The sequence below is a fragment of the Cyanistes caeruleus genome, chromosome 19 (assembly GCF_971803275.1).
Source record: "Cyanistes caeruleus chromosome 19, bCyaCae1.hap1.1, whole genome shotgun sequence".
NCBI classification, from domain to species: domain Eukaryota; kingdom Metazoa; phylum Chordata; class Aves; order Passeriformes; family Paridae; genus Cyanistes; species Cyanistes caeruleus.
This window is the reverse complement of record NC_141719.1, coordinates 1,794,227-1,813,507: the sequence shown is the minus strand read 5'-3', so window position 1 is coordinate 1,813,507 and position 19,281 is coordinate 1,794,227. Positions and strand designations below refer to the sequence as shown.

General features: G+C 52.6%; 1 protein-coding gene and 1 long non-coding RNA gene across 4 annotated transcripts in view; both read right to left on the bottom strand.

Moving 5' to 3' along the window:
• The window catches only part of MYOCD (myocardin), a 216,381-nt gene that overhangs the window by 137,081 nt on the left and 60,019 nt on the right, over window positions 1-19,281 (bottom strand). The window lies entirely within an intron of this gene.
• LOC147649780 (uncharacterized) lies at window positions 5,309-7,036 on the bottom strand. Its single transcript, XR_015277966.1, has 2 exons — window positions 6,545-7,036; window positions 5,309-5,745 (listed from the first exon to the last, which is right to left on the bottom strand). It is a non-coding gene; the product is annotated as an uncharacterized LOC147649780 (long non-coding RNA).

Genomic DNA, 19,281 nt, shown 5'->3' with positions numbered 1-19,281 from the left:
CACACCTCAGGGTACCCAGAGAAACTGTTCTGCTCTGGTTTCTTCATCTCACTCCTCTGAAACCCTCCTGCTCTTCACCCTGCCAGTTCTTGTCCCATGCAAGATGTCCCTTACCCACAGGCTGCTTGTTCTCCTTCCAGGAGAAGGTGTTTATCTGCTCCTCTCACCATTCCTGGGCATACCCTAACCAGACCCCTCTGTTTATCCCAGATTTTCCTAACGTGCTGCTCCTCCTGCTCCTGTGGCCGACTGCAGACAGGCACTGGGGAGAGCGTGTGCCCTAATGAAAGGCAGGTTCTGTGTGTGCCACACTCGCTTTCCTGCTGTGCTGCTGACGGGCGAGTGTGACCCAAAGCAAACAGTACCTGAGCCATGCACTCCACAGTACTTCCCACTGGCTGCTGCCAGGGGCTGGCCAGGGCAGCAGGGGAGGTGCCAGGGCTGCCCACAGCTCGTGGGTCTTGGCTTGCAGTGAGTGGCAGCATCCTCAGGAGAGAGAGCAAACTGCTTTCCCACCCTGCTTCCCTATTTCCCATTTGCTCCCTGCCTGAGTTCCCATCACAGCTCTGGCCCCAGTCTGTGTGGTATCCATTTCTCAAGGGCCTTCCCTGGGTTTGGATCTCCTCCTGATGCCTTGCAAGCTGGGATGAACATTCCTGCAATCCCACACTGGCCATAGACTCCCACACTCAGTGCCACCCGCGGTTTCCTTTTCTTCCGTTCATTGGCTGCTTGTCACAACCGGCTGTTCTGCATGTCACCTCCACCACAGGACAGGGAATGGGGGCTCTCTGAGCTCCTTGGGTTTGCTGACATGCCAGGCTGAGCCAAGTTAGCCACGGGTTAGCAAAAGTCCCTTTGTCTTGAAAATAAGCCTGGGTGAGCTCGGGCCACAAAAGGAGAACTTTTTCAGGGAAAGCAGAAGCAGGAAAGAGAGATAAACCCCCGGGATGGATCCTCTACAGCTGAAGTGAGCAGGAAAAAGGATATAGACACTCCTCTCCAAGGGGTGAGGCTGGCATGAGCACAGAGCCACTGTGCAGCAGGAGGAACCCAGCTGCAAGGGTGGCACTCACTAACAAAGCAGTGGGATGGAGGAGAGGCTCCAGTCACAGAGCAAAGAGGACTGATGAACCTAGAGCACGGAGGGTGCAAGGAAGGATCAACATGAGTGAAATCTCTTCTAGACTTGTCCTCCTTCTGAATCTGATATTGAGTGATGCTTCCCAGCTGTCAGCCCCTTTGCTGTGGTTCAGGAAACTGTCCAGCACACTGCCCAGCACACCTGCATCCCACCTGAGCCATCCATCCATCCATCCATCCATCCATCCATCCATCCATCCATACATCCATCCATCCATCCAGGCTGTGGCCATGGGCTCGTGCCTGCCCTGAGACACAGCTCAGCTGTGCATTAACAAGCTCTGCTGTGCTGATGGGGATCTTGCAGAGCTGCCAGTTGCATTCCAGCTCGTTATGTTTTAATTTATTCAATCCATAGGCTGCCTATTGTGAGGATATCAGTGTTGAGAAGCAAAATCCAAATCCGAACATTGCAGAAGAACCAAACTGCCAAAATGTAGAGACAGAGAGACAAAGTAAATCTGTCATAAGGCAGTCCTGACAGACCTCCCACCCCGAGAGGAGCCAGTTCCCAATTAGCGCAAAAGAACTTGGGCAAAGAGGAGGAACAGATTCAAAAACAAATGAAAGGGACCAAAAATGGTCAAGAAAAGGCCAGTGGAAATACTCAGGTCAGCGCTGTGCCATGTAGCACAGGGGGTGTCCCTCTGTGCCTTGGAGTCCTCCCCTGGCACAGACATGCCCCAAACGGTCCCTGCAAATTTTCCAATGATTTTGGGATTGAGGGTCTGTCCAAGAGCAGCTCCTGCCCCTGTTTGGCATCCGGGACACTGATCTCAGCCATGGTGGCAGCTGGAGATGAGGGGAGCAGATGGGTACAGGGGAGATTGCTTGGGCCATGGGGTGTCAGGGGTGTCACAGGAGCCTGTGGGGCAATGAGCACAGCCCATTCTAGAAGGATGGACAGGAGGGCACTTCCAGGAGCCAAAACTCCCTCCCAAGATCACAGCCAGAGCTTCATTTTGTCCCCAAGGGGCTCTGAAGACATGGTCAGCAAATGGCAGGTCATGAGCCAGCAGGGAACGGCTGTGTTGGTGCTGGCAGGGGGGCAGCAGGGCCGTGCTGTCCCTTCAGGTGCCATTCCCTGTGCCATGTCTGAGCTGGGGCATCGCTCTGGGTGGGGCACTCGGATGCTCCCGCAGCCCTTCGGCTGTCTGTCGGTGCTGCTGGACAAGGAGGGACTCCAGGGAGGAAGAAGGGAAACAAAAAACCCTTCCAGTGGTATAAATCACTCAGGCTCCCTGGCTACAACACCGTTCCAGCTGAGCATCTGCCTGGAGAGCTGCAGGGATGGCGGGTGTGACCTCCTGCATAGCTCAGCGCTCCTCAGGCCTCGCTCCCTGTGCCAGGCTCACGCCCAGACAGCACAGCAAGAGTGGCTTCCCGTAACAGAGCTTCCAGCCCCACCGGCTTCCAGCACCGCAGCCTGTGCTGATCTTGCCGTGATAAAATAGTTTCCGACTCACTTTGAAGCTCTCGGGCTCCGAGTTCAAGCCACGTTTGCTGGCTATCTCAGAAGGGATGCTTGGGATGCTGCAGGGGAAGGAGCTGACATCTGCATGCTGAGGCCCCTCCTGGTGGGTGGTGAGGGTCCCTGCGAGGATGTGGGACCCCCACATTAATGCTGAGCCTGGTCCTGGCTCCTGGCTCATTGTCAGATTGGTTTGTGCAAACACCAAACCAGTTCTCCAGTGTCTGAGCACGTTGGAGTGGCCAAAGGAGAAGGTCTGGAGGAAAGGGGGTCACCAGCTGCTGTCAGATAAATCCATTAAACTTCCAAAACTAGCCAGACACCGAGCATCACCCCTCCCCATCATTCCAGTCAGGCTCATCTGAGTCTTCCTCCTGGTGGGCTCCTTTCCCTGCTCCTGCCCTCCCACTGCCTGCCCCTTTCCCTGGGCGCCCTTTGGCTTTCTGCACTCCCTGCAGTGCTCTCTGTTCCTGACTAACCTAAACAACTCCATGGACTTTATGAATTTTTTCCCCTTGCTGCTCATCCTGGTTTCCAGAGCATTGCAGACCATGCAGATCATAACAGCTATATTTAAGGTTGCCTGACAGTTTCCATGATATGACCCATTGTTCGGTTGCTTGCAACACTGCCAAACTTTAACCCTTTGAGCTGAATAATTTGGGACATCTTCAGCAAGTCCAGTCCTTTTGGAAAGAAAAACAAGGGGGAAACACTTGATTTCTTACTGAGGCTTTGCTGGGAAGCCTCTCCTTCAGAGCTTTGCAGGACAGCCTGGGGAGGGGTCTGTGGTGTCAGGTCTGCGTCTCTACTCTTGCCTGTCTCTTGACAAACCCACCCAGGTACAGAAGAGTCTCAAAAGCAGGTTTTCTCGAGCCCAGCTGAAGCAGAGCTGTGCCAGGGCTGTCCCCTGTGACTGCTCTGACTGCCCCTCTCCCTAGCCCAGACCCACACCAGTGGGGCCACCCTGCAGCCACAGCCCCTGGCACTCCTCCACTGTCCACATGGCAGATGTCACCTTGCCCCTGAGCTGCTGTGCCAGGTTGTCACTTTGTCCCTGGGGTGGATAGCAGGGGCACTGTCCCTCCTGGCTGTTGGTGCTGGCATGTTGCAGTGCCTGGATCACAGATCTCCACATTCCTCTGCTGCCAGCAAGTGGCCGAGGCAGCAGCAGGAGATGCCCTTGCCCACACCGTGTTTGACACACTGACTCTGTACTGACCTTTAGTGACCACTCTAAAGCAGATCTTCTGCTTTCACAGTCTTTTTTGGAAAAAAAATAAATCATATTTACTTGCTGAATTTTTCCCCCTCACTTTTGAACATATTGAACATGTGTTGGCTACGTGATTGTGTGTGCAATGTCACCACAGCTCTGCCTTATCTAACCACAGGATCTCAGCGAACAAAGCAAGATTGTGCAACCCTATTAAAGCTGGTTCCTATAGAAAAAATAAATGAATTGTGTTTCCATATGCCCAAAGCTCTCTCACAGAGCATACATGTCAGACTAAGCCAAACCACACAGGCATGTTCAAGTGGCATTTTTACACTGCACCTTCATAGCATATCACTCATTTCTGTACAAAATCTGTGAGGAGAGCTGACAGCATAGAACCCAGCAGGTTCCAGAACCTGGTTCCAAGTTCCAGGTACCCAGAAACCTGGCAGTCTGTTGCAGGTCTGCACCAAGACAAAGAGGTTTGATTTTCCATCCTGCCCCCAGGTTTTGAACCCTGGCTGTGCCATGGATGATCCAGCTATTCCAGCCACCTCTGATGAGGGAATTCTGAAAGCCCATGCAAGCTCTGCCAGTGATCCCTCCTTGCCCACTGTTTTGAAATGCTCAGGGAACATCAACACAACCTCTGTGCAAGCGGTGCCAGGCACACACTGTCCTACCACTCTGTCCTCGATGGCCAGCACACGTGGGGTTCCTTGATCTCCACGGAATTTGTTACTCACAAACCCCACACAAGCACCAAAGGGCGATCCTGGATGGGACCCTGAAGTTGTTGCCAATGCCAGTTATGCCCTTTTCATCTCAGCATAGTTTAAAAAAAAAAAAACAAATTCACACCCTCAGGGACTAAAACAAGGACTGAAACACTGGCAGTAACTGCACGAACTGCGTGCTTATCCCATGTGCTGCAGAAACTGTCTTGGGGGGAGGCTATGGCTAACAGAAATACTCAGAATTCAAGAGAGATTTCCATGCAATTCTCTAGCCAAAAAGCTGACATCACTGATATTTCCAAATTCCACTCAAGTTCCTTCCTCAGCAATGAAACACCCTTGAAGAAGACAGGCAAAAGTGGAGGAAAGTTCTTGCGTGCCTCCAAATCTTCCTTTTAACTGGTGGAGACCTCTTCCACATCACCCACCCACTGGTGCAGATGACATTTTATATGACTCCCCTCCACATGTGCTGCACTGGAGACCACCATGGACTTCTGTCCCCCAGGTGTCCCTTAGAATTCCTTGGAGAACACAGAACCAGCACTGGCTCTTCCTGTCCTCAGGAATATTACACAATCCACTGCTAAAGAATGATGGGTTTTCTTGCAGTCATTCTGAAACTTGAATATTTTATAACGACTGAAATGATCACAGCAAATTCCAAGGATGGCCAAGGAGCTCAAAATGATCCGATCATGTTTCCAACCATGAGACCTTTGGAAAGAGCCCCAGAAAGAGGGGGAAATGCATTAATTTTATGTTTTAATATTCAACAAACAGAGCAGCCTCTGCAGAGCAGCAGCGTCCAGTTGAAAGTGTTGAGGAGTTTATTTTTCTTCAAACCTGCAATGGGGCCGAGTTTGGGACTCTCTGTTTAGCTTTTCAGCCTCTAGTTACATTGTGTAAACAGTTTATTTAACATCATTTTTGGCACTTCTTCAGTAAACCCACCATAATAATCCTACTGGCAGACCAAACAGATCACAGATTAGCAGACAAAGCTGCTGTAAAACACCAAATTACCCATCCCCTGCTTTCCTGTTTTCAGGAGATGTGAAGTCCTGTACTTAGTTGTGTTTATGCCTCGCTCCGTGGCTGCACCACCAGGTCATGGAGCTGCTCCAATTGCTGCTCCACCTCATCCTCCAGCGGCACTGAAACAGGGAAGCGCCCTGGGGAAAGGATTTTTCGGCTCTTTTAGAAGCTCATAAAACGTGCTGGGGTGCTGGCTGTTGCTTAACAGGGAAGGTATGCTGGCTTGATCCAGATTGGAAAGGACTCTAGACTAATGCTAAAGTCACCTATTGCTTACATTTCATTTTAATGTGCTTGAGTTCAATAAAAGTTTATCATCTCCATTAAAACGGTGCCTATTGAAACTGATTTAATCTCGTTAGCACAGAAAACCACATGAAAGGAATCAAATCCACGGACAAGATTGAGCACAGTTACTTTCGGAGCATAAATTACATAAAAGCGAGGGATAATCGGCCAGAGCCACAGATCCTGTCACCTGCATTACTCACATATTTATGCCAACACACTTTGCTGGGGAAGGTGCTGGGCACGAGCCATATCTCAGCAGGACTGAGCTCCTGCCAAGCACAGGAGTGATCTGCTGCTTAATGTCAGGGCACCAGCACGCTCCCAAAGAGCCCGTGAATGGCGTTGTGTTTGAACAAACAAATGTCAGGGCTAGGGGTGCTGCTCAAACGTCTGCTGGCAACGAGGCAGCTCGAAATCTCGCCTCAGTGCCCTGCTTGGGGCAGAGCAGCTCTGCCTGTCTCCAGGGAACACTGGAAGCACTGGAGTGGTGCCCAGGGAGTGCCCTCTGGGCAGGTGATGGGGCAGGAATGGGCTCTTAGGGTGGGCAGGGGAAGATTTCAGCTGGGCCCCTGTTGACCCTGCCAGGCTCCCCAGCAGGCACTGCTGGGTGCTGAGATATCCTGGAGTGAGGAGGGATGGCCTCACCTCATCTGGGCACTGTGGAGGCAGAGTTTGCCTCAGGGAGATGCCCTGGGGCTACAGCTGCAGCTTGTCTGGTTGGTGACAGGGCCAGGGGAGAAGGGCACTCCTGGGACCCTGCACCCTGGTTTTACTGGCTCCATCCCCTGATGCACTGTCCAGTCTCTGTGATGGTGGGGACAGACTGGGGACAAGAACAAGCTTTCAAACCAACTGCAGGTGCAACCAGAGGGGATCAGGTCTGTTCTGAGGCTGCAGACACACAGAGAACAGGAGGTGAACCACTGGCCACCATGGCCAAGAGTATCAATGGTCCTTCAACTGACAAGGAAGGTGATTAATTAGTGTATGAGCTAGTCCCCAGTCACCACTGATCTCCTGGGTCTTCTGGAGTTCCTGGTGTGCAAAAACCTGCCCCTGCAGCTTGCCAGAGCCTGATATGGAGCAGACACTGGGCTGCAGCAGGGGGACACCTGGCAGCCATGGAGCCCCAGGTGTCCCCAGAGCAGGGTTATGTCACAAAGCCCACGGGGCACATCTACAGCACCACCTCAGCAGGGATCCAGGTTACAGAGTTTTGGTGCACAACAGCTGCAGATAACAGGAATGTTGATGAGAAGCTTTGATCTGAAGCTTCTCACGAGGGCCAGGCAAGCAGAGGATGCCTGTGCATGGCTCTGATTCTGTTACTCAGCTATGGGGAACAACTGCAATTCATTTATATGCCTGCATAATTTTTGATATGTGTGTGCAGCTGTGCCAGGGGAGGTTTAGGCTGGAGATCAGGGAAAGGTTCTTCCCCCAGAGGGTGCTGGCACTGCCCAGGCTCCCCAGGAAATGGTCATGAGGCTGCCAAAGCTCCAGGAGAGCTTGGACAGCACTGCCAGGGATGCCAGGGATTATTGGGGGATCTGGGCAGGGACAGGAGAGGACTGGGGATCCCTCCCAGCTCAGGATGTTCTGTGATTTTATGCAGGCAAGTCAGGCCGGTGATCTCTCCTTGCACAACTCCATGCAACTCATGGCATTGGTTCTGTGAAAGCATTTCAGGTCATTTGGATATAAGGATTGTTTCCAGAAACATTTACGAAACAAAACTCTTTCTCATCAACATCCCAGGGTCAAAGGGCTCTGAACAGGACTTACCCATTGTTAAAAACCTCACTGAACGTAGGAAAGTTCACAGAGGGTTTGAACAAGATTTTCCCCCTTTCAAGTGACTGCCTGTGTACACCACTTCAGAGGGAATGAACGAGCATGAAATTCAATTATACAGGCACTCAAACACTTGAACCAGAACTTCTTCCCTTAATCTTTATGTTGAGGACAGGGTAAGACTGTGGAGCCATTCTCAGCATGACAGCACTTTATTTCATCTGCAGTCCTGGTAAGATACACAATTCACTTAACTGAAGAGCAGGGATTTTGAGCTGTGTTCTCTGTAAGCAACACAGCCTTGATGTGCTGCCCATCACTGTCAGACTGCCCCTTGGAGAGTCAGCTGGACAGGGAAAATGGCCCTGAGCTGGTGAGAAAGGAGTCTTTACAAGGCTCCTACAAACATCCAGGGATCCTGCAGACATCCAGGAGAATTGGGGTGGTCAGGTGAAAACGCAGAGCCCTGAGCAGCCCATGTTCCTATGCAACACACACCTGTATCCATTCCACTCTGTCCTGCAAACATCTTGGAACTACAGAAAGTCATTGATCACCTGGCTTATGAATTGTTTTCTTCTGGACTAGAGTTTCATTTGTACAAGAAAAAGCAGAGCTGTGTCAGTCTGGATTTGTCAGGGACACCAACTCACTGCCCAAGTTCCCAGTTCTGCAGCACTCAAGGAAGTGGCTGAGTGTCCCTGACAGCTCCAGCAAATGTGAGCTGTACTGACATGCTGGATATTGCAATAGCATTTTAGAGAATAACAATCATGGAATGGTTTAGGTTGGAAGAGATCTTAAAGTTCATCTCATTCATCCCCCCTCCATGGGCAGGGACAGCTCCCTCTGTCCCAGGCTGCTCCCAGCCCTGGCCAGCCTGGCCTTGGGCACTGCCAGGGATCCAGGGGCAGCCACAGCTGCTCTGGGCATCCTGTGCCAGCCCTCCCCACTCTCACAGGGGAGAAATTCTTTCCAATATCTAATTTACACCTACATTCTGTCAGTTTGTGCTGCCACTCCATGCCATTGTAAACACCCTTTCAGTTTCTCAGTTTCTGGAAGGATGCAAGTGTAAAGCACTCTGCTGTGATCAGCTGGAATTTACAAACCCCTAAAGATGACAGATGTGTTTGAAGCTGCTCAGAATGGGTTTCCTGACGTGATTTACCAGGTCACAGCACTCATGGCAATGAAGTGCCCTCAGAACAGTGTGTTATCCTTCAGGCTGCTCTCAGCAGCAATGCACAGAGCTCCAATTTGATTAAAATAATGGTCTTTTCCTTTCACATCTGCTCAGATTGCAAATCAGTGGAGCAGGTCCCAAGCTCTGTGCCAGCACATGGCAAGGTAAATGACACCGTGGCCAGGGTCCCCTTTGGCTGAACTCCTGCCAGGGCAGAGCATGTCCCACAGTCTGTGCTGATCACACCCTGATCTCACCTGAGCCATGAAGTCTAACTCTACATCAGTGAGTGGCATTAAATCAGAATAAAATTTTTATTAGATTAGAGCTGAATCCACTTTGTTAGTGTTTAAAAACAAGAGAAATCTCATTTTGGAAATTTTTGCACTCTGGAGCAGCTCTGCCCCCCAGCTCCCCTTAAGGCACCTTAAAGCTCATCTTGTTTCACCTCTGCCATGGCAGAGACACCTTCCACTATCCCAGGCTGCTCCAAACCCTGTCCAGCCTGGCCTTGGGCACTGCCAGGGATCCAGGGGCAGCCACAGCTGCTCTGGGCACCCTGTGCCTGCCCACCCTCACAAACAGGAATTTATTCCTAATGTCCCTCCAACCTTCCTCTGTAGGAAGGCATTCCCTGTGTCCTGTCCCTCCATCCCTTGTCCCCAGTCCCTCTCCAGCTCTCCTGGAGCCCCTTCAGACCCTGCAAGGGGCTCTGAGCTCTCCCTGGATCCTTCTCCAGGTGAGCATCCCCAGCTCTCCCAGCCTGGCTCCAGAGCAGAGGGGCTCCAGCCTTCAGAGCATCTCTGTGGCTCCTCTGGGCTCTCCCCAGAAGCTCCAGCTCCTGTGCTGGGCCCAGGCTGGGGCAGCTCTGCAGGTGGGGTCTGACCTGAGCACAGGGACAGAACCCCTGTCCCCTCCCTGCTGCCCACGCTGGAGCTCAGCCCAGGGCAGGGGAGGGTTCTGTGTCCCAGCTCTCACCCACAGCACCCCCAAATCCTTCTCCCAGGGCTGCTCTCCATCTATTCTGCGCCCAGTCTGTGCTCACACTTGGCACTGACCCTACCCAGGTGCATCACCTTGCACTGGGCCTTGCTGAACTTCTGGGGATTTCCCGGGCCCACCTTGGCCTGGCAGGGTCCCTCAGAGAGCCTCCCTTCCCTCTGGAGTGCCAAGCCCACCCTCAGCCTGGTGCCATCCACAGAGCAGAGGGTGCCCTCAGCCCCAGGCAATGCCAGAGCTGTTCCCAAAGGCTGCCCAAGCCCACAGCCCTGCACAGCTCAGCTGCTTCACCACCAGCCCATCCCCAGGGCAGGTCTGTACACCACTGGATTCTCCTCAGCTGTTCTCTAATGGTTTTTACTCTTTTCAAAGATGGTAAAGCACATTTTTGCTGGTGGGGTGGCTGAGACCCACACATCTGGCTAAGGCCATGAGAAAATCAAGGTGCTGTCAAATCTGGTTTCTGTAGGGGAGAACTACAGCAGAAAGACAGTTTTCTGCACAGAACTGGCTGTTCCTGTAAGCAGACAGTAAAACTGACCTTAAATTGAGCCCTGAATCCCCTCAGTGAAAGTCCAGTATGTGTAAAAGAAATATCTCCTAGGCAGAATTTTGTAAGATGTTTTCCTAAGCAGAGAGCACAAAGTATTCAGAGCTGGGTGTGCAGAGACAGAAGAATTTAGTCACTCCAGCTTTCTGACCATGGCTTTGAAACACCAGAATTTTTTAGAAAGGGCAATAAATGTGTTTCCTCTGTTTGCATTAAACACTGTGCAGATTTCTGTCATGAGGAATGAAAACAGGAGTTGGGTCAGCAAATGATAATGAGCCTCCATGTGCCTTTCAGGGGGTCAATGCCAGATCACAGAGCCTAGACCCACGCCAAGAATCCGAGGGAGGTTTCCTGGAGCGGCTCAGAACACGAACAACCTCGACATGCTGGTCCCAGTGCCCCAACCTGGGAATTGTTGCTCATTTGCAAATGCCTGCAGCTCCTCTGGGTGCTGGAGAGATCTGTCACACAGCCCCAATCCCCAGCTCTGAGCACTTTTTTTGTCCCTTACTGGAGGAAGGTGTTTTTGCCAAAGTGAAAATTTTAATGAAAAAACAAACACCTCCTCTTTCTTCCCTTGACCTCTTGGGAGGATTTTCAGGGAAGAAAACCAGGAGAACACTTTAGAAGTAAACAGTTCTCAGTTATTAAAAGCAAATAAATAAACAGCCCTTGCTGCATTCCCATGCAAACAGGAACACTTGATTATAAAGATGAAAACACTATGTTTTTGTGAAAGAAAACATTAATTCCACACAACTTCCTCACAGCCCCTGAGGCTTTTGGCCTTGACTGGATGTGTCTCCCTGCTCCAGTGCTGGAAGCTGTGTTGCCACCTCGTCCTGTGACCATACGTGGGGCTCTGGGGTCCCCAGGAACCACCCTGGGATCCATGGAAAGCAGGGGCTCTGTGTGTGCCAGCAGAGCTTCACCTGCCTCCTGTGGTGACCTGTACCCTCCCTGCTGCCCGGGGCACTGTGAGCACTGCCTTTGCTAAAGAAGGAGAAATGACCTCCTGGGACTTGTCCCTGAGACTCCAGGAGGGACAGCTCTGGGTCAGGCACTGCCTGTGCCCCAGTGCCACAAGGGAAGAGCAGTGGCCACCACTTTGGCAGCAGAGTCTGGTAATTTCTGAGTGATTTGTGGCCCTATTCTGTGTCCCAGACCTGTTGGGATCCACAATGTGGAGTGTTCCTATTGACCTTCAGGAATGTTGGGATGGGGATAAGAACCATCTTGCTGGGAGGCCTAACCTCTGCTCCCATGGGAGAGGATGCCTGTTTGCTTTTTTGAGAACATGTGTCCCAGAGAGGAGACCCTCCATCCACCAGATGTTCCTGTCACTCAGCCCTGGGGGCACACATGGGGTGATCCTGCCCCTGTGCCCAGCCCTGGGGACACACATGGGTGCTGTGTCCAGCTCTGGATCCTCAGCACAGCAGGGACAGCAGCTCCTGGAGCTGAGGAAAGGCCTGGAGCATCTCTGTGTCCAGGAAAGGCTGAGGGAGCTGGGGCTGCTCAGCCTGGAGAGGAGCCTCAGTGGAAGGGGCCTCAGTCCTGGGTGTCCCTGGCTGTCCCTGTGTCTGTCCCTGTGTCTGTCCCTGGCTGTCCCTGGCTGTCCTTGGCTGTCCCTGGGTGCAGGAGAGGCAGAGCAGGCCCAGGCTCTGCTCCAGGCCCAGCAATGGCACCAAAGCCACAGGCAGGGGCTGAGCCCAGCAATTCCCCCAGCACAGGAGGCACAACTTGTGCTCTGAGCAGTGCCCAGCCCTGAGCAGAGCCCAGAGAGGGCTGGAGTCTCCTCCCTGGGGATATTCCAGAGCTGCCTGGCCACACTCCTGTGTCCTGTGTTCTGGGAAAGCCCTGCTGGAGCAGGGAGGTGGCACCAGATGAGAGTCACTGAGATCCCTTCCAGCCTGACCCATTCTGGGACTGATTCTGTGACCCTTTTCTCCTCCAGCTGAGGATCCCACCATCCCCCGGGCAGACTGCTGTTACTGGGGACACACAATTCTTTTCCAGAACTGTGAGCTGCAAGGGCAGCTGGGCAGGGTGAGCTCAGCAGTCACCACACCTTGCAGAACTGCTGCTCCTGACAAGGAAGCGAGGCAGTGACATGCACAGATGTGACACTGCCAGGTCCCTCTCCCCCAGACTGAGCAGCCCCTAAAGCGTCCAAGGCACTTTCACTCTGGGTTGGGATGTTTGGGTGACTTGGGAACACTGACCTCTTCCTTGCTTACCCCTGGAGAGGAACACGAGATCATTGCTTGTCCTGCAGAGGAATTCCAGCCAAGCTTGTTACTCATTTTGGTGTTTAACATTCCCGTAGATTATCCAGCTCTGCCTGAGAAAAATGTGCTTGGAATCAGTGGAGTATTGTGTCTGGGGGGAGCAGTGGCTGCCCCCGGGGAGCTCTCCTCCTGCAGACCTTTCCTGCCAAGTCTCAGCTCTGATTTTATTGCTCCTGCCAGCTCCCAAAGCCCTGGAGGCCCCATCTCTGCAGGAGGCTCGGGCACGTCCCCACAGCCATGGCACCAGGGCACCCTCCCATCCCACAGCCCCGCTGCAGGGCTGCAGAAAGGCTGCTCCTGCCACCCTGACCTACCAGTGCAGCCATTTGGAGGCATTATTTGGGCTTTGGCTGCGTTTTGGCTGTAAATTTTTGTCCTCTCGCAGCTGCAATTCAGGAGTCAGATCACCACCAGGGCCTGCCAAAGCCCCGGGCTCTGCTCCAGCCCACGGGCCCAGCCTGAGGAGGACACACGGGTCAGCCTCTCCTGCTACAAGCAAGGATTGATCCTGCTCTATCAACAAATGTGCTGTTTGCAAGGGTGAATTATTCCATGGCAAGGCCTGGGCTCAACCAGCAATCGCTCCTGAGCAGCAGGAGGAGCACCACACTGCTGCTCTGGATCTTCCAACCTCATTCCCTGTCCTGGCAATGCCCAACCTGGCCCTGACTCCTGAAAAACATCTTGAAATCAGGCAAGATTTGAAATGGACACTTCTCCCTTCCCCTTCCTGCCCTGGCACTACCTCCTTACTGTCCAAGACATGATGTGCTCTGTGTGTCTTCTCCCCCTGCTTGTGCAGGAAGATGGAAAAAGCTACTGTGCTGATTGCTAATTTCCATCCTGGAATTCAGAAGTATTACTAAAAGAAAAAAAATGTGGAAAACAGGCTCAGTGATTAACACAGACAGGTAATGTCAATCAATTCTCCTACTCTCTGCCTAAACCCTTTGTGGTTTAGAGATTGCCAAACCCTGGGTTTGACTGCCAGGATATCTGCTTCCACTCGAGGATTTTGCAAAGACTCAGCTTAAACAGGCCAGTGATTCCTTGAAACAGACTTTGGGAAAAATATTTTTCTTTATCCATGATGAAAAGCTCCTCAAAGCCACCATTCAGGAGTTCAAACCGCTTCATTTTGGAGCAAGAGCTCCCAACTAGTTGTCTTAGGGAAAATTCACTGACATTTGATCAAATAATAGCTCCAGAATTCTGGGTTTACATCACATCCCATGGAAAAATAACATCTGTTCACGTAATCCCACATAATATCAGAGTGCAGGCAAATGAAATTGCCCAGGCAATCAGAAAGGTTTGGGAATTAATCCACAAAATTTGAGTAAAATAGTCTGGCTTTGGAAAACACAACTCTGTCAAAACTTAAACTTGCAAGACCACAAAACCTTTCTTTTTTGGGTGTTATTTTGCTCTCTGAAAAATTAGAAAGGTATCAATTTGAAGATGTTTAAAGAACTCCCATGAACACAATTGTGCACAAAACCTTCCTAGGTTTTCCTCTCACAATGACACATTGTTCAAAGGTTCAACTGGCTGCATTATGAGGGTTTTTTTTAATGATAAAAAAGACTCAAACTCATGAGAAGCATTTCAGATTTCCAGTGTGCAGGGCTGGTGGGACTTCCCAAATGAGCAGGGGCTTTGGGGTCACAGCATGGGCCTGTGGGAGGGGAGGGCTGAACATCCTCTCACACTTGTTTTAGGTGAGCCAGGCAGGTGTTCTGGGGGCCACCAGCTCTGTGCAGGGGGAGGAGCCCCCTGTGTTGATGCCTCAGGATTTTAGCTTTTATATTTTTTATGTATTTTCAATCCTGCAGTTCTTTAATGTATAACTCTAAACTCCATATCCAGTGTTAGTTAGGCTTTGTCTGCCCTAAATGTACCTGAAGGCCCTTCAATAAATAGAACTGCTTTTCATTCCCTGAATTCTGTCTGACTTCTGTGTTTAGGTAGTGCCAAAAAGGCATCGTTTCACACAAGTTTAAAAGATGCAGAGCCCCGTTGTGGCAGGGGGTGTCTCTCTGTGGATCCTGTGGTCACAGGCAGCCTGGAGACCTTCTAGGGATGAAACCACCGTGCTCAGACTGTTGGCAGGAGGGATGAGGGGAGAGCTCACAGGCTGCAGGAGCTGGCTGCCTTTCCCCACCCTGTGCCAGCCCTGATGAGCTCAGGAATTTCCAAACAAACTCAGGGGCATGAGCATCCCCTGGGCTTCTGACAGGGTGTCACTGCTGCCCCAGGGTTCTCACAGCTCGCAAAGACAAGAGGAACTCTTGGCATCTCCCCGATTTCAAATCTGGGGGTGCAGTGCTCTCTTCCACCCTCTCCCCCTCTGTGGGTGGCTCAGGTCAGGGCAGCAGCTCAGCAGGTAACACAGCCATGGATCTGTGGAGGGCAGGGGCATGAGAGAAAGGAGCACAGGATGGCCTTAGGGCTTCTCACCAGGAGCTGCACACTGCCCTGAGCAGGTGCAAGAGCCAGGGACCTGCCCTGCTCAGCATTCCACAGGATGGGGCCAGATTTCCATGAATTTCCAGGAGGGACACGTGCCCTTGCTGCAGTTAATCTCAACCATCCCCTCCAGGCAGCCTGTGCCACCCTGGAAATCCCTGTCCAGGAGCCAAGGCTGGCTGTGAGGACACCATAGCTCAGCTGTCTGCCTGAGGAGGGCTGAAGATGGGACACTGCTCCCCTCTGCCACCGCCTCCACGCAGCTCTGTGGGACAGACACCCTGCAGAAATGCCACTGGCAGGTGACCCCTTCCTGGGACAGGCATCAGAGATGAGAGCATTTGGTGCCTGGCTGCACAAGCTGCTCTAGTCTACCCCAGCTGTGGTTTGCAGGTCCATGCAGGCAGAAGGCAGCTGCCTTTGCTCACCCCAGCTCTGCCCCAATGACCAGGCAGCACTGGAGCAGCACTGGAGCAGCACTGGAGGACAGCACAGACATCAGGCAGATGTGTGTCTGAGCTAGAGCACAGACTTGAGGAGAGTTTCATTTCACCAAGCTGTCAGTTCTGCTAAAGGCAGCTCTGCCACTGAACACACCTGAGCTGCTCACTGCTGGCAGCTGTTCACATGTGCCATGATAATTCCCCCACGTGCTGCTCTCTTCTCACATCCCTGCTGGTGGGGCTTCTCTCCCCAAGCCCTTCTGAGCCCTCCCTCCCTGTTATCAGCTGTAAGTCACATATTTTATTCAGTCTATTCAGGTTATCACACTGGATCCCTGCTCCACCCCACACAGCCCATCACCCTTGGGATCACTCCACTCACTGCCCCAAAGACACCTCATTTGTTCCTCTGGGTCTTACCATCAGCCTCTGCTCGGCCTCATGCCCATGCAGCAAGAACAACTTTTTGATTCATCCTCTGCACCACATCCAGCACAGCAGGTTCCCACCCACACCTCCAGTGCAAACAGGGACAGCCCCAGCACACCCAGGGGTCACAATGGCTCTGTCCTTACTCCTAAAATAAAACCGGACAGGACCTATTCCCCAGCCCTGCGGCCACATGGCAGGACCTAAAGTCTCTAGGAATGCTGACTACATTTATTCCTCCCAGAAGAGGCTCCCTGTCTTCAAACTGGGCAGCGTGGTTGGGCTGTGATGGGCACTGCACCACAGCTAGGCACAGTCTGGTGAACCCCAGCTCACCCTGCCCAAGGCCATGACATGATCTCCTGGCTCACCTGGACACAGCCAGCAGCTCCCAGACACACTGCTGTGACCACAGAGAAAGTGGAGAGTGAAGATCTCCAGGTGGGGTTATTGCCTCCCATCCCACCTGCAGAAAGCACTTATTCCCAAGGGGCTGGGATGCAAACAGCAGGAGCAGCGTGTCTGATCCTGGGACGAGCGCTGCACCAGCCCGGGATCCTCCAGAGAGGAAAGCAACAGCCCAGCACAGCTCCAAGCCTGAACCTTCAGGAAACAGTCCTGTCCACAAGCTCAGCAGCAAACCCTGGCTGCCTTGTTCTCATCCTGGTCCAAATTCTCACAGCGTGGGTGGGTGGGAAGCTCCCTGAATTGCTTCCCCACTTGCTGAAATGGGCTGAAATTCAGAGCTGATCACATTTTCCCCTGTGCCTGTCAGAGCCCAAATGGGAAGCCCAGTAACCGACACATAAAGCTACTACTGATAGCTGCACACTTGTTCCAGACAAAAGATCAGGAGATGTATGTCATAAAAAGGCAGAGATGTCTTCCAGATGTTTTTGTGTGTTGGGTCTGCACAGATGTTTTCGATGTCTGCCCATAAATGTAAGAAATGTAAAACATTTGTGTCCCACAGATGTAGAGATTAAATTATGCAAGAGATGTGATAAATCCCTGGGTAATGCGAGAAGACTATGAACTATTCACATTCATTGTTTTTAGTAAAATCAGCCCCATTTTCCAGAATGCAGCTGTGAAGGAGAATTTTATTGTTATTAAATGTGACTAAACATTACGTAGGAGGTTGAAAAGCAGCACACACGGAGCTGTATGGACCCATACATTGCAAACAGTCTTCAGCATGGGACAGCTGGTGAAGCACGAGGGGGTGGCTGCTGCAGCTCAGGGGCTCAGGTGGGACACAGAGGTGACAGCTTGGAGCCATCTCAGCCACACTGAGGGCAGGACAGACAGCTCACAGCCTCTCCTGCCCCTCCACCACCTCTGCAGGTGGGAGAGAGCTCAGCCAGAGCAGGGTGGGACGGCAGGTTTGATGCAGCAGAGCTGGAAATGACCCCAGTGCCCAGCTCTACCAGGGCAGAAATTAATACAAAGATGCTGTTTAAACAACATTGTTTACTTCTTGTGATACCACGTGCCAGTCAAGCACTTTATACTAAACCCCAGCTGAACTTTGTGCTGCCTTAAGTACGCTCAGGTCCCAACTGCATTTCAAGCCATGCTCAGTGCCAGGGTAGGCTCTGCACACACCTGCTCAGCACAGCAATCCCAGCTGTGGGGGGAGCTGGGGCTTGGAGAACAGTGCTGCAAAGTCCTGTGGTAGCTCTCTGACCCCAATCCCATGCCCATCCTTGCCCACTGGCAGCCCAGCCCACACCCCAGCAGCATCACTGCCTGCCAGGAGCAAGGGACACAGCCCCGAGCAGCTCAGGAGGCCTTGTGCCCCACAGGCTGCTGAGCAGCCCAGCTCTGCCCCTGTTACATCAGAGAAGTATGAGTCCTGTGTCTGTGTTTGTCAGGCATGCTGAGAGAAACTGTGCCCAGATTTCACAGCTTCCATGTTATGCCTTTCGCCTGGGGAATTTATTGCTCTGCTCCCTGCATGGCAGCCCCAAGGGAAAGAAAGATCCCTATTTTGGGGGATTGAAATTCAGCCATCTCTGTCCCAGGCTGGCCCACGCTGACCCCGCTGCTGTGCCTGGCCAAGGGGCTGAGCAAGTGAGCAGACAGCCCTTCCCTGCCCTGCACCTCTCCTTGCCCAGTCCTCCCTCCCTCCTGGAGGATCTGCAATGATGTGCTGCAGGCTGGCTGTGTTGTCACACCAGAGGACACTGCCCAACTAAACCTGGGTCTTGGCTCTGCCTGCAGCCCTCAGCTGCCCCATGGGCTGAGGTTCCCATGGTCCCCAAGGCACCACTGATGCCAGGTAGGAGCAACAGTTGCTGGGAGCAGATGCCCAGACTCCCTCCAGTTCTAGCAGATCTAAAGTTGGGCACTGGTTAACTCAGAGATGTCATCACCATCTGCACCCCTTTTGATTTCACCAGTGTGGAGGAGAGCAGAGCAAACATTCCCAAACCCTCTCCCCATCCCTGTGCAGGCTGGGAAGTGCCAGAGGCTCCAGCTCTCCCGTGGCTAGGAAGACCTCAGTGCTTCCCCATGCCACTGTACTAAATCCTTGCTTGCATCAAGGAGACATGGCATTTTCTTGGGAATCCTCTCTGCTAAGAATATCCTCTATTTACATATTCACCCATGTGGGGGCGGATGGGAAACAGGGCAGTGAACTGAATGTCCTTGGAAGATGTGTGTGTTGGTTTCCATGGAGCTGGGTGCCTGGCCGTGGCTCTGTTTGCACTGATCACATGTGGTTACAGCGCTGGTGACAGCCCTGGGGCCAGTGCTGCCCTGTCACCTGCCACCCCTCAGGACTCACTGCTTGCTCAGAGGGCCTGGAGGGCTGTGAGGGGTGTTCCTCTGTGCTCCTGGGCATGGGAGGCTCGTTGTGGTTCCCCTGTTGTCATCTCATCACCAACACACTCACACACACACACCAAAACAGTCATAGAATCCCAGAATCACGGAGGTTGGAAAAGAGCTCCAAGGCTGTCAAGTCCAACCTGCGCCCCATCCCCACCGTGTCCCCAGCCCAGAGCTCTGAGTGCCACCTCCAGGAATTCCATGGACACCTCCAGGGATGGGCACTCCAAACCTCCCTGGGCATTTCCAAAGCCTGAGCTCCCTTTCCATGGGGAAATTCCTGCTGCTGTCCCCCCTGAGCCTCCCCTGGCCCAGCCTGAGGCCGTTCCCTCTCCTCCTGTCCCTGTTCCCTGGCAGCAGAGCCCGACCTGCCCGGCTGT